Source organism: Zootermopsis nevadensis, unplaced genomic scaffold (genome assembly GCF_977971745.1).
Source record: "Zootermopsis nevadensis isolate Lab colony 2312 unplaced genomic scaffold, Znev_1.0 Znev_ptg000015l, whole genome shotgun sequence".
NCBI classification, from domain to species: domain Eukaryota; kingdom Metazoa; phylum Arthropoda; class Insecta; order Blattodea; family Termopsidae; genus Zootermopsis; species Zootermopsis nevadensis.
In genome coordinates this window covers 5816882-5826372 of record NW_028259147.1, presented here as the reverse complement: position 1 = coordinate 5826372, position 9491 = coordinate 5816882, and the positions used below count along the sequence as shown (strand labels likewise).

At 37.1% G+C, this 9491-nt stretch overlaps 1 protein-coding gene across 1 annotated transcript in view; it reads left to right on the top strand.

The window, feature by feature from the left end:
* Window positions 1-322: 322 nt before the first annotated feature.
* The window catches only part of LOC110835993 (zinc finger protein rotund), a 427918-nt gene continuing 418749 nt past the window's right edge, over window positions 323-9491 (top strand). Inside the window, exon 1 of the mRNA XM_087349135.1 lies at window positions 323-563. The gene's annotated coding sequence lies outside the window, so the exon portion shown is untranslated. The remainder of the gene's footprint in view (window positions 564-9491) is intronic.

The following is a 9491-nucleotide window of genomic DNA, read 5'->3' as shown; positions in this document are numbered from 1 at the left end:
TGGCATGCACTGAACGAACACTTTTGCTGATGCAGGACACTGGGCAGGCTGAGATGCGTGTTAAATTTGTTTCTCGAAGTAAACGCACGTAATAGGTATTCTAAATTGGGATTACGTTAATTTTAAAAATTAATAACTAAGTGGAAGGAGTCGATAGTTCCGAAAGAGTTCAGTTGACGCAGTGTTGTTTCAGTTATGTTACATGCAGATGGTTTTGCACTCCCTTGTGTGATAATGCCATGTTATTACCTCTGCATTGCAAGTTGATACAGCAGAAAGTGGCGCTGCGTATTGGTAAAATATCGTAACATTATCTTAAACAACTTCCTGTCAATGTGTGAATCTCAGAGTTGAAGTTCCTTATTTCGTAAACGTCGTGAATATTGGAAAACAACGAGTGTGTATGTGAAGTACTGTGCTGTTCCGTAGGAAATCATTAACTATGGCAAGAAAATATCAATTGTTTCATGTCGTGAGTTTATGTGGGCCGTGGGAAAAAATGAACGTATCTTCAAGGTCGTTCTTCAATGAACTTCTTTCTATGGCAAGACACGTGGGCGATGGTGAGTACAAAAACATATTTGTCTTGTATTATATTGTCATTTATTCATCATGTTAAAATGATATGGGGTAAATAACAGTATTATATGTGGGGTATTTTAAATAACAATTCATAATGGCTGAATACTACAAGAGTGTATTATGTGAAATAAAGAGTCACAAATATATGACATCTAATATAGATACTGCTTAGGAAGTTTTTTGTAGAGCAAATCAGAGAACATTATATCACATTCAGAAAACAACACAGTTACAGAAAATGCCCCAAGAACAAAGCACACTAATGGACTAAATTGCATGTGCAATTACACAAATGATTTCATACCAATTCTACATTGTACATAGAGTTAGATATAATTTTACTACACTCAGAAATTTTTGTTAACCTGTAACTAAATGCCCACCTCCATCTAGTGGTGAGGTCAAGGAGAACTTTCCCTGTATGTCTTCATGGCATGGGACTTACTACATACCAAGAACAACTGCACCTGTTTCATAAAACAGTATAAAATATCTGCATAAATGTTCTCACTTCCTGAACTATTAGGACTTGTACTGTTTTACCCTGTTGTCAGTAATGCAGGAATATTAAAAAGTAAAGGCTAGAGGCAATTTTTTTAAACTCTTTAAACATTTACAGATTATCTGCTATGTCTCTAATTGCTTTCTTATTGTAGAAGAAATACTTGCAAAATTTGTTGGGATCTCACTGTGAAATATGTAGCACCTTATTTTGGCAAAATGGATACTGTACGATTTTTACACTTTAATCAGTTAATTTATAGATCAGTGAACTTGTTGCTATTACTTTATGTATTTGAATAGAATGTTTTTGGTTGAGTAAATTCTTCAACGGAATAGGAGTGAGATGACGTACTCTCTAATGCTGGCTGGAATTTCTTTATGTAATGTTTCATGGTTTTTATAGTGGGGTGGGGGGAGATTATTGAATAGTGTAATTACATTATGGTAAACTCCTTTTTTGTATTTATAGAGTCTGGTGTTTGTTAAATGAATGTTATACGTGTCTCGTGTCAGTTTGTTTGAAATGTTTCTGTGTTATCCACTAGAAATAATAAGATCGAGAAAAATAATTCACTGGCTAGTGGAATAATATTAAATTTAACTGAAGTCTGGTAGTTTTGTCTGTAATATATTTGCGCCTTTTCATGTAATTTCATCAGTCACGATATAAAAATTTAAGTGTACTAACATATAGGCTAATAGATACTATTATTACAAGCAATTGAATTATTTTAGACATTCTGTTAATTTTAAATAGATTGGGGCTGTAAGTTACTCTAAATTTTACAGTTTGTGTCCCAGTGAAGTTAGTATCAGTAACAGCCCAAAATAATTGGTAGATTTTACTTCTCTGAGGTATTTATTTTTAATATGCTTTTATGTTCCTGTCATTTCATGTAGGTTTATATATTGGATCAAAATATAATTTGTTTTATACAAGTTAGTGTGTAGATTTTTCAGAGTATTGAGTTAGTTGCCTGGTTTTAAATGATGTATCATTTGATACGTATCGAATATCATAGGACGAAGTTATCTCTAAATCCACCATCTTTACCGGACTCAGTACGAAGACAGTTTTAGAGTGTGTGACCTTCTGTTTCTGTAATCTCCTCCCCGAAACATAACTTTTGTCTAGGCGCTGTTCCTCTACCATGTTTAATTTCTAAACCGTGGAGCATTCTCACCGGGACAGTTTTCTTGGGGGGGGGGGGGGGGGGGGGGGGTTGTGGCCAATGTTGCTGTAATCTCGTCAAAACAAAAATATTCTGTTTGGCTGTGTTTTGTTGTGCTTAGTTTCCAAGCTGCAGTAAACATTCTGATCGGGACTGGAATTCAGGTCAATTTTTCGGAGATATTGTCCTTTTAAAATCTCTTCCAGGCCTCAGGAATTAAGAATGTCGATGTTGGTGCATACGGGTGACTCGTTTTTGAGCTATAAACGTACATACAGACACAATTTAAGTTTTCTCTATAACTTATTTAGGCTACTTGAGGTAATAACGGATTAAAACTGGGATATTATCTACACTCGTAGTGGCCTCGTTGCATTTGATAACTCAGGTCCTTATAGACATTCTCTTTCAGAGTTTGAATCTTTGAAGAGCGGGTATTTTAGGTGTATTAAGAATCATGTTCAAATACAGATTTGTTTATTCGGCCATATTTATGAGTGAGTCACCGCCTTTGGTGCACTGAAAAATTTTGCTTCGATTTCGGCTACATTCTAAAATAGAAAACGACGTTTCGGAGATGGGGCTCTATCTCCGAAACGTCGTTTTCTATTTTATTATTCCTTAGACGATGGAAAATATCCAAGAAAATATTTGATTCAAATGACTCACCGTCGTCACGAACTTTTAGATTTGATATACAATCTAAAAGCCGTCGATATCTTGACAAATAATACAGATATTTGTGAACCTAAGCAAAGCAAAACTGCCCAGGTTTAATTAATTTTAATTATGGAAGGCGATGAGAGACAATGACCGTGGCTAGCACCGTTACTCATCGAAACAAAGGGCCCGAACAACTCAATTCATTCCAGATTTAATAACTCGATTCACAACAAAGGTGTCCGCTTATCGATATGCGCCATCTTTCGCATCGTCATGCCCCATCATTGCGTGTACAGATCGTTCCAAAAAAGTTGTCTTAGGTGCGTTAGAATGTCTTCAACTTAACGATGAACTAAAACGTCCTAATATGAAGTGTCTTTGGAAACAAAAGACACATATTTGTTGCATTTTAAGAGAAATGTGGTAAGGAGGGTATGTATGTATGAATTAATGGGAGAATGAATGATATAACCCCTTCATCTTTACTTCTTATCTAACATGGAGGCGATAAATTTATCCTGCAACACGATAACCACCTACATGTCTATGGATCCATGAGGCAGACCATGAGCTACGGGATTTTGAAGGCAAGGTTATCTCAAAAGACCTAGGGTTCGCAAGGTCCCCAGATTCAATCCCTCCAGATTTTTTTCCTCTCGAGGCTGTCGAAGGGAATAAGTCACATCATCGACGACAAAGAAGACAGGAAATTGAAGCCATTCCTACAATATGTAACGTCGCCTCCAGTTGTGTACGTGTGCCTGGACGACCACGTTTAGAATCTTATGTGACCAGTAACAATTTCACAAAGAATATGAGCTTACGATATTTAATCAACATTCGTTATAAATTTGTTTAAATCTTGTCAGTCTAATCACAATATATATATTTAAACAAATATATATTTATCACAATATGACGCAACTTTATCATCTCATTCGTTATAAATAATGATTTTATTGCTGAAAATTTGAAGCCTCTAACGAGATTATTAACTCTGTTAGTAAGCAAAGTAAAAAAGTTAAATGTTGTCTCTTTCATTTTTGTCTTTCAAAGTCTAGATGACAACGTTAATATTCAGATACCACGTGGCTGTCGTGGACTTAACAATGTATGATACGGAGGTAAAAATATAAATTTATCTTTTATTTTCTTTCTATACAGGTCTGTTGTGAATGTAGGCCTATTATGAGTAACTTGAGGAAATGTTACAAATTAGACATTGCGCGTATTGAACTGGCGAGCACATAAGAATTTCCTTATTTTTCAGTGTGACTTCAGATTGAGAAAGAACTTCTCGCATATATTTTTGGACAACCTGTATCCGACATTTGAAACGACAGTTTACTTTCCCTGTTATGCGCTCTTCAGAAATAATTTTTTTTCTTGTTTTTCTTTGAGTTTCCGTTTACAAGGTAGCTTATGTAGATTTATGTCTAAATATTTTTGCCTGGGATTCAAATCCATTCCATATCTCACGAACGATGGATGTGAGAAATAAATTCCTTCTTGGTGGACTGGCTGATATCCGGACACATGTTAATTTGCATGTGCATTTTTTGTTTTTGTTTTATCCTTAATACAGTACCATGAAAAATGTATTGAATATATTCAATGATAAAAATGTGTACGTCGTATATACTGTTACCTGTCGTGCAATTACATTTAAATCTCCAGTTTAACTGGCTGAGGAATCCCACATATGGAATCCCCAAGCAGATAAATTCCCATGTTTTAACACTGGGAACACCCGATTCCAACGTCGCTGGTGTTGTTTGCAAAGGCGAGATCCTAGCGAATCCACCTTGTCTTGTCGTTTGTAGTCTTGTGGGTTATGACGCCATGGAGTCTTATTAATACGAAGTCCTTGCAAAATTTGTTTGTCACGAACCTCCTCTGGGAACATGGGCTTAATCTGCACAGGGAACATCTCGAGTCTGTATCCGAAGGCACTCCCATGCAGTAAGGACCAACGCACGAAGTTTCTGCACTGTCATTCACCAAACATAATTTAGTATGAAGTTATTTAATTGTTTCTATTTGTTTTCCTTTTGTTGTGTCTTTTCTTGATGCGGTGATGGCGTCTTCTTTTGTTTCTTCTGAACACACAACACGCAAATTTATCATTACCATCATCGCCATAATCATAATGATAATCGGTTTCCATTAGCGTAAGTGTGTGGTTCAGTAAATATAGAGAGATGCCCACATTAGCAGCTTCCCTCAGACACTTGCGTGACAACAGTATGACACCAAAAAATGTACCGTCATCAACGCAATCTCTTTGTTTACAATGAGAGGAACAATTGCTGCTTCCCCAGTGAGTACTGTGTTTCGTTTTGTGGAGGACTTTGTTTATTAACCCTTTCCATGTTATTTACTAGATATCTCGTTGTGGTTTGAGGAAATCAGCAAAAGAAACTAGTTCCACCATCAACGAACACTTAGAACCATATTAACAGAAGGTTCTTATGTAAGCAGTTACAATTGCTAAAATGTTTACCTTCGTCTTACCTTCGCTAAACGGCTGTGGGTTAATTCAGTTCTAAATGGTTTTGACGACGGTAGTTTACACTTAAAATTAGTCCAGTGACAGAGACTAGTTCTATCTAAGAGACCCAACAGAGTAGGTACCTCTCACCTGAAGACGGAGACAGAACCAGCCTCCGAAACGTCGTGGTTTTAAAGAACAGACGATGGAAAAAGTACTGACAATGAATAATTTTAAGCTGTGGATTATTCCAATCTTCGAAGCAAATGTCGTTGAGGTAGGGTACTATGAAACAGGCCACGAGGACTTCCCCGTTAGTTATTTCGAATTTATTGTAATATTTTTGTTTTAAGGTCAACCGAACTAAGCTGGTTATTCATAACTGTCAACGTACTAAAGCGATCAAACTAAATTTCGAAACTTTAGTAGGGACATTTCTTCCACAACGGATGCACTGGGATTTATCGTTCATGTCCCTTTGTATAAAATTTTGTTTATTTATTTTTTATTTCGTAGCTATGCTACTTGTAAATTATAATGCAATCAGTAGTTTATTACGTAGGTCAACAAAGAACAATTTTCTGGTGCCATTTTCAAGGATTTTTAGTCTAACAATTATAATCGAAGTATGATTACTACTTTACTTCATATATTTTATATTACCTGTAAATTAGAGAAACTATCACTTTTGCCTTAAATTCATTTGAAAATTGTGTCATATTTCTGCATATCTTGTAAAAAAAATCAGTAAACATGATTTGTGAAAACTTCCCAGCAGAATGTTGATGTACTAGCAGCACATGAGACCAGGTTGCCTGGCAACGGAAAACGTCTAACAGGGAACTATGTGTAGACTGTATATTTTGCCGTGAAAAAGGGAACACAGATGTAGCTCTCGAAATGGAAATTAAGAAGGTAGAGTTAGTTAATGATAGGATGTCTTCGGAATCTGACCAAAGGTGAGTGTGATGAGATAAAGGGAACTGTTACGAGGAATTAGAACTTGTATTTCATTAGTGCCTTGGACAGGAAATATTGCTAGGAGATTCGAATGGAAAACATGAGGGCATATTCAAAGCAGCTGTAGGGGACGAGAGTTTATGTGTATATATACTCCTAAATAGAACCGATGTCCGTCACGTTTGAGTTACGTACATGAGAGCATTAACAGCACGAGTTGCAAGGCTGAAATAAGAAATGTTTCATGATTCTCTCCAGGACTCTTTAGTATAGAGTCTTCGGTATTGCGGTATCTGTGTTACTGAGACCTGAATTAGTTGCAAATATTTTATCTGGCTCAGTAAGTGTAACTGTTTTGCTTATGGTTATGAATGATTTATAATTATATTAGGACGTATTATTATCATCATTCTATTGAAATTCTCATACGTTTATCTGATACTCATATATTTCGATCTGTATCAAGGATCCATATCGATCGAAGTTGCGCATTTAGGGTTTATCATCATCACTATCATCGCGTATATCGGTAATGTTTACTAGTTTTTGTCGTAGATTTGCACAACTCATTTGTTTCACATTCTAGCTGCAAAAAAAGAAATGACTTTCCCGTTTCTGGAATCAACGCTCAGGAATTTGACGTCAGCGGTGTTCCAGAAACTTTCTTCCATTAATTTTGAACCTGTGCATCAGCTGACGTTGAGATATTTTCCTTCAGAGAAGGAACATACCCGCATTTATTCCAAACTTTCTGTCCTTCTAACACTTTGCCTAGTAGCACTTAAAAGATTGTACTAATTTGCCTCTTGTTTCGAACTAATCTTGGCATCATGTCGGTGTTCAATTAGGCTACTTTATCTCGTCACGCTAGATGCGAGATGATAGAACCTTTCAGACATCAGCGCCAAACTGGAATCAGCGACATCTCTGGTATCTGAATTTCGTTTGTGGAATAGTGGCACATGAGATATGGACCAACATCATTTTAAGATACAAGCTTCCTACTTTAAAAGTTGAGAGTTAAATAGCTACTCAAGAAATTCCGTACCTTAATGGAACTTAAGTCGTCAAAACCATTTAGAATTGAATTATATTCTCATCTGTACTTATGTTTCCAACTCGTTATTTTTCTTCATATTTTCTGATCAATACTCTGTGTCTAATTCTTATTTACCCCATGTGTGCTACATGCAAAGCCCAATTCATTCTTCGTAATTTTTATCCATAGGAGTATTTGGGAAATAGTAGGTCTTATGGTCATTAATCTCCCATTATGTAATTTTCTCACTTTTTGTTACTTTATCTTGGATCCAGATATGCCACTCAGCATTTTATTCACGAAAGCTAGAGTCCGCACCCTCTCTTTAAAAATAAGACTCGAGAAGGCTGAATTCATAACGTGAAATACAGTCACGTACCGAACATGCGGTGACAAGTTGATTAAAGGAATCAGATGGCGAGGAACTTCATGTATTTTAGGAAGCTGCAAACCAACCTTCTCGTTTCTCCCGCAAAGGCAGGCCTGTATACGATGTATAGTTAATTAAATGTAGGGTACGTAGCTCATAAATAAGTGCAGTGTGATATATATACGAGGCGCGTCCTCAAAGTAAGTTTCCCTGGGGCCGTTTACAGAAACAAAACACAATTTCATGGAAATATTTATTGCAACAGATACAGCAAGTGTCCAGCTATTTTTCAACATATTCGCCACCGGAATTGAGACATTGGTCATACCGTGGGACCAACTTTTGAATACCTGTGTCGTAGAAGTCTGCCGCCTGGGATTGGAACCACTGTGTGACAACCATCTCCGCCTCTCTGTCATTCTCAAAACGCTGACGCTGACAGGACAGGAATTTCTTGAGGTGTAGGAAAAGATGGAAATCACTGGGAGCGAGGTCCGGGCTGTAGGGTGAATGATTAAACACCTCCCAGCTGAACTCCTGCAGGAGACTTGCTGTCCGTCTAGCCGTGTGCGGCCTAGCGTTATCACTGACCGGACTTCACAGTCGGCGGGAGCTGGAATAAGAACCTCCATCTTCAACAGCTGCAACGATGCTACTGTGAGAACGCGGGAGGTGCCGTTAGTGCATGCGCCATGCTACGTCATTGCTCTATCACGTACGCACAGTCGCTTCGCGCAATATAAGGTTTGCTACCTGTGGGACGAGTGGGAAACTTACTTTGAGGACGCGCCTCGTATATATATATTATGGCTGACATATCTGCAACAAATTTAAAAAGAGGACACTGATGAAGCATGTAGTATCGGAGGGAACGCACATATGTGAACAGGAATTGTGGCATACTCTCGCTTTTAAAATTGTTTTGTAATATTCTGTTTCACATAGTAGGTGATGGAAACAAGATAAGTCTTTATTCTGTTGTGAAGTTCACATATCCTGTGGTCGGAGTATATACTGCTTGACATATCTCTTTAAAGTTTATAATATTATAGCTAAGTATATAGACCTAATTTATGAAGTTTCTCGTAATATAATTGCCTCCGTTTCTCAGTTAGTACCCAAAGTTTTATGTTTATAGTACGCTCTTGTGCGCGTTCCCGTGTTGTTACACGGCGGTGTGACTGTTGTGTTTTTACAAATTTGCAGCCATTTCCTTTGGATTAACGCTATTTATCTTGACTAACAGATCAAAAAACATAAAGTCGTCCTTGTGCCGTCTTCGGGCCCTAATGACCAGTCACTATTCCTCTTTCGACAATAAAAAACAATTTTGGAGGGAGGGGGTCGTTATCCAAAATCCTTTTCACGCAAATGATCTGTCGTAATGCTCTCCGCCACCCTCAAAATAAATCGAGACAACTTTGGTCGTCTGAACCTTCACCTCTTGACATTTCCACCATCAGAAAATGTTTTCAGAAGGAACGGAAGCTGAGTACAAGTTGATAGCCTCCCTCCATGTTGATGTTGATGTTGTAACCATTAATATAACACAGTATTATTGCTTTCTTGATTAAATAATTATTAAAATAATACCATTGTTTCAGATATTTTAAAACAATAAGAGCATTATCAAATGTAAACACTGTCAGTATTAAAAGCACTTTTTTTTGGTGTACAGTACACAAAATCCCATCACTGGAGCTTTACCTA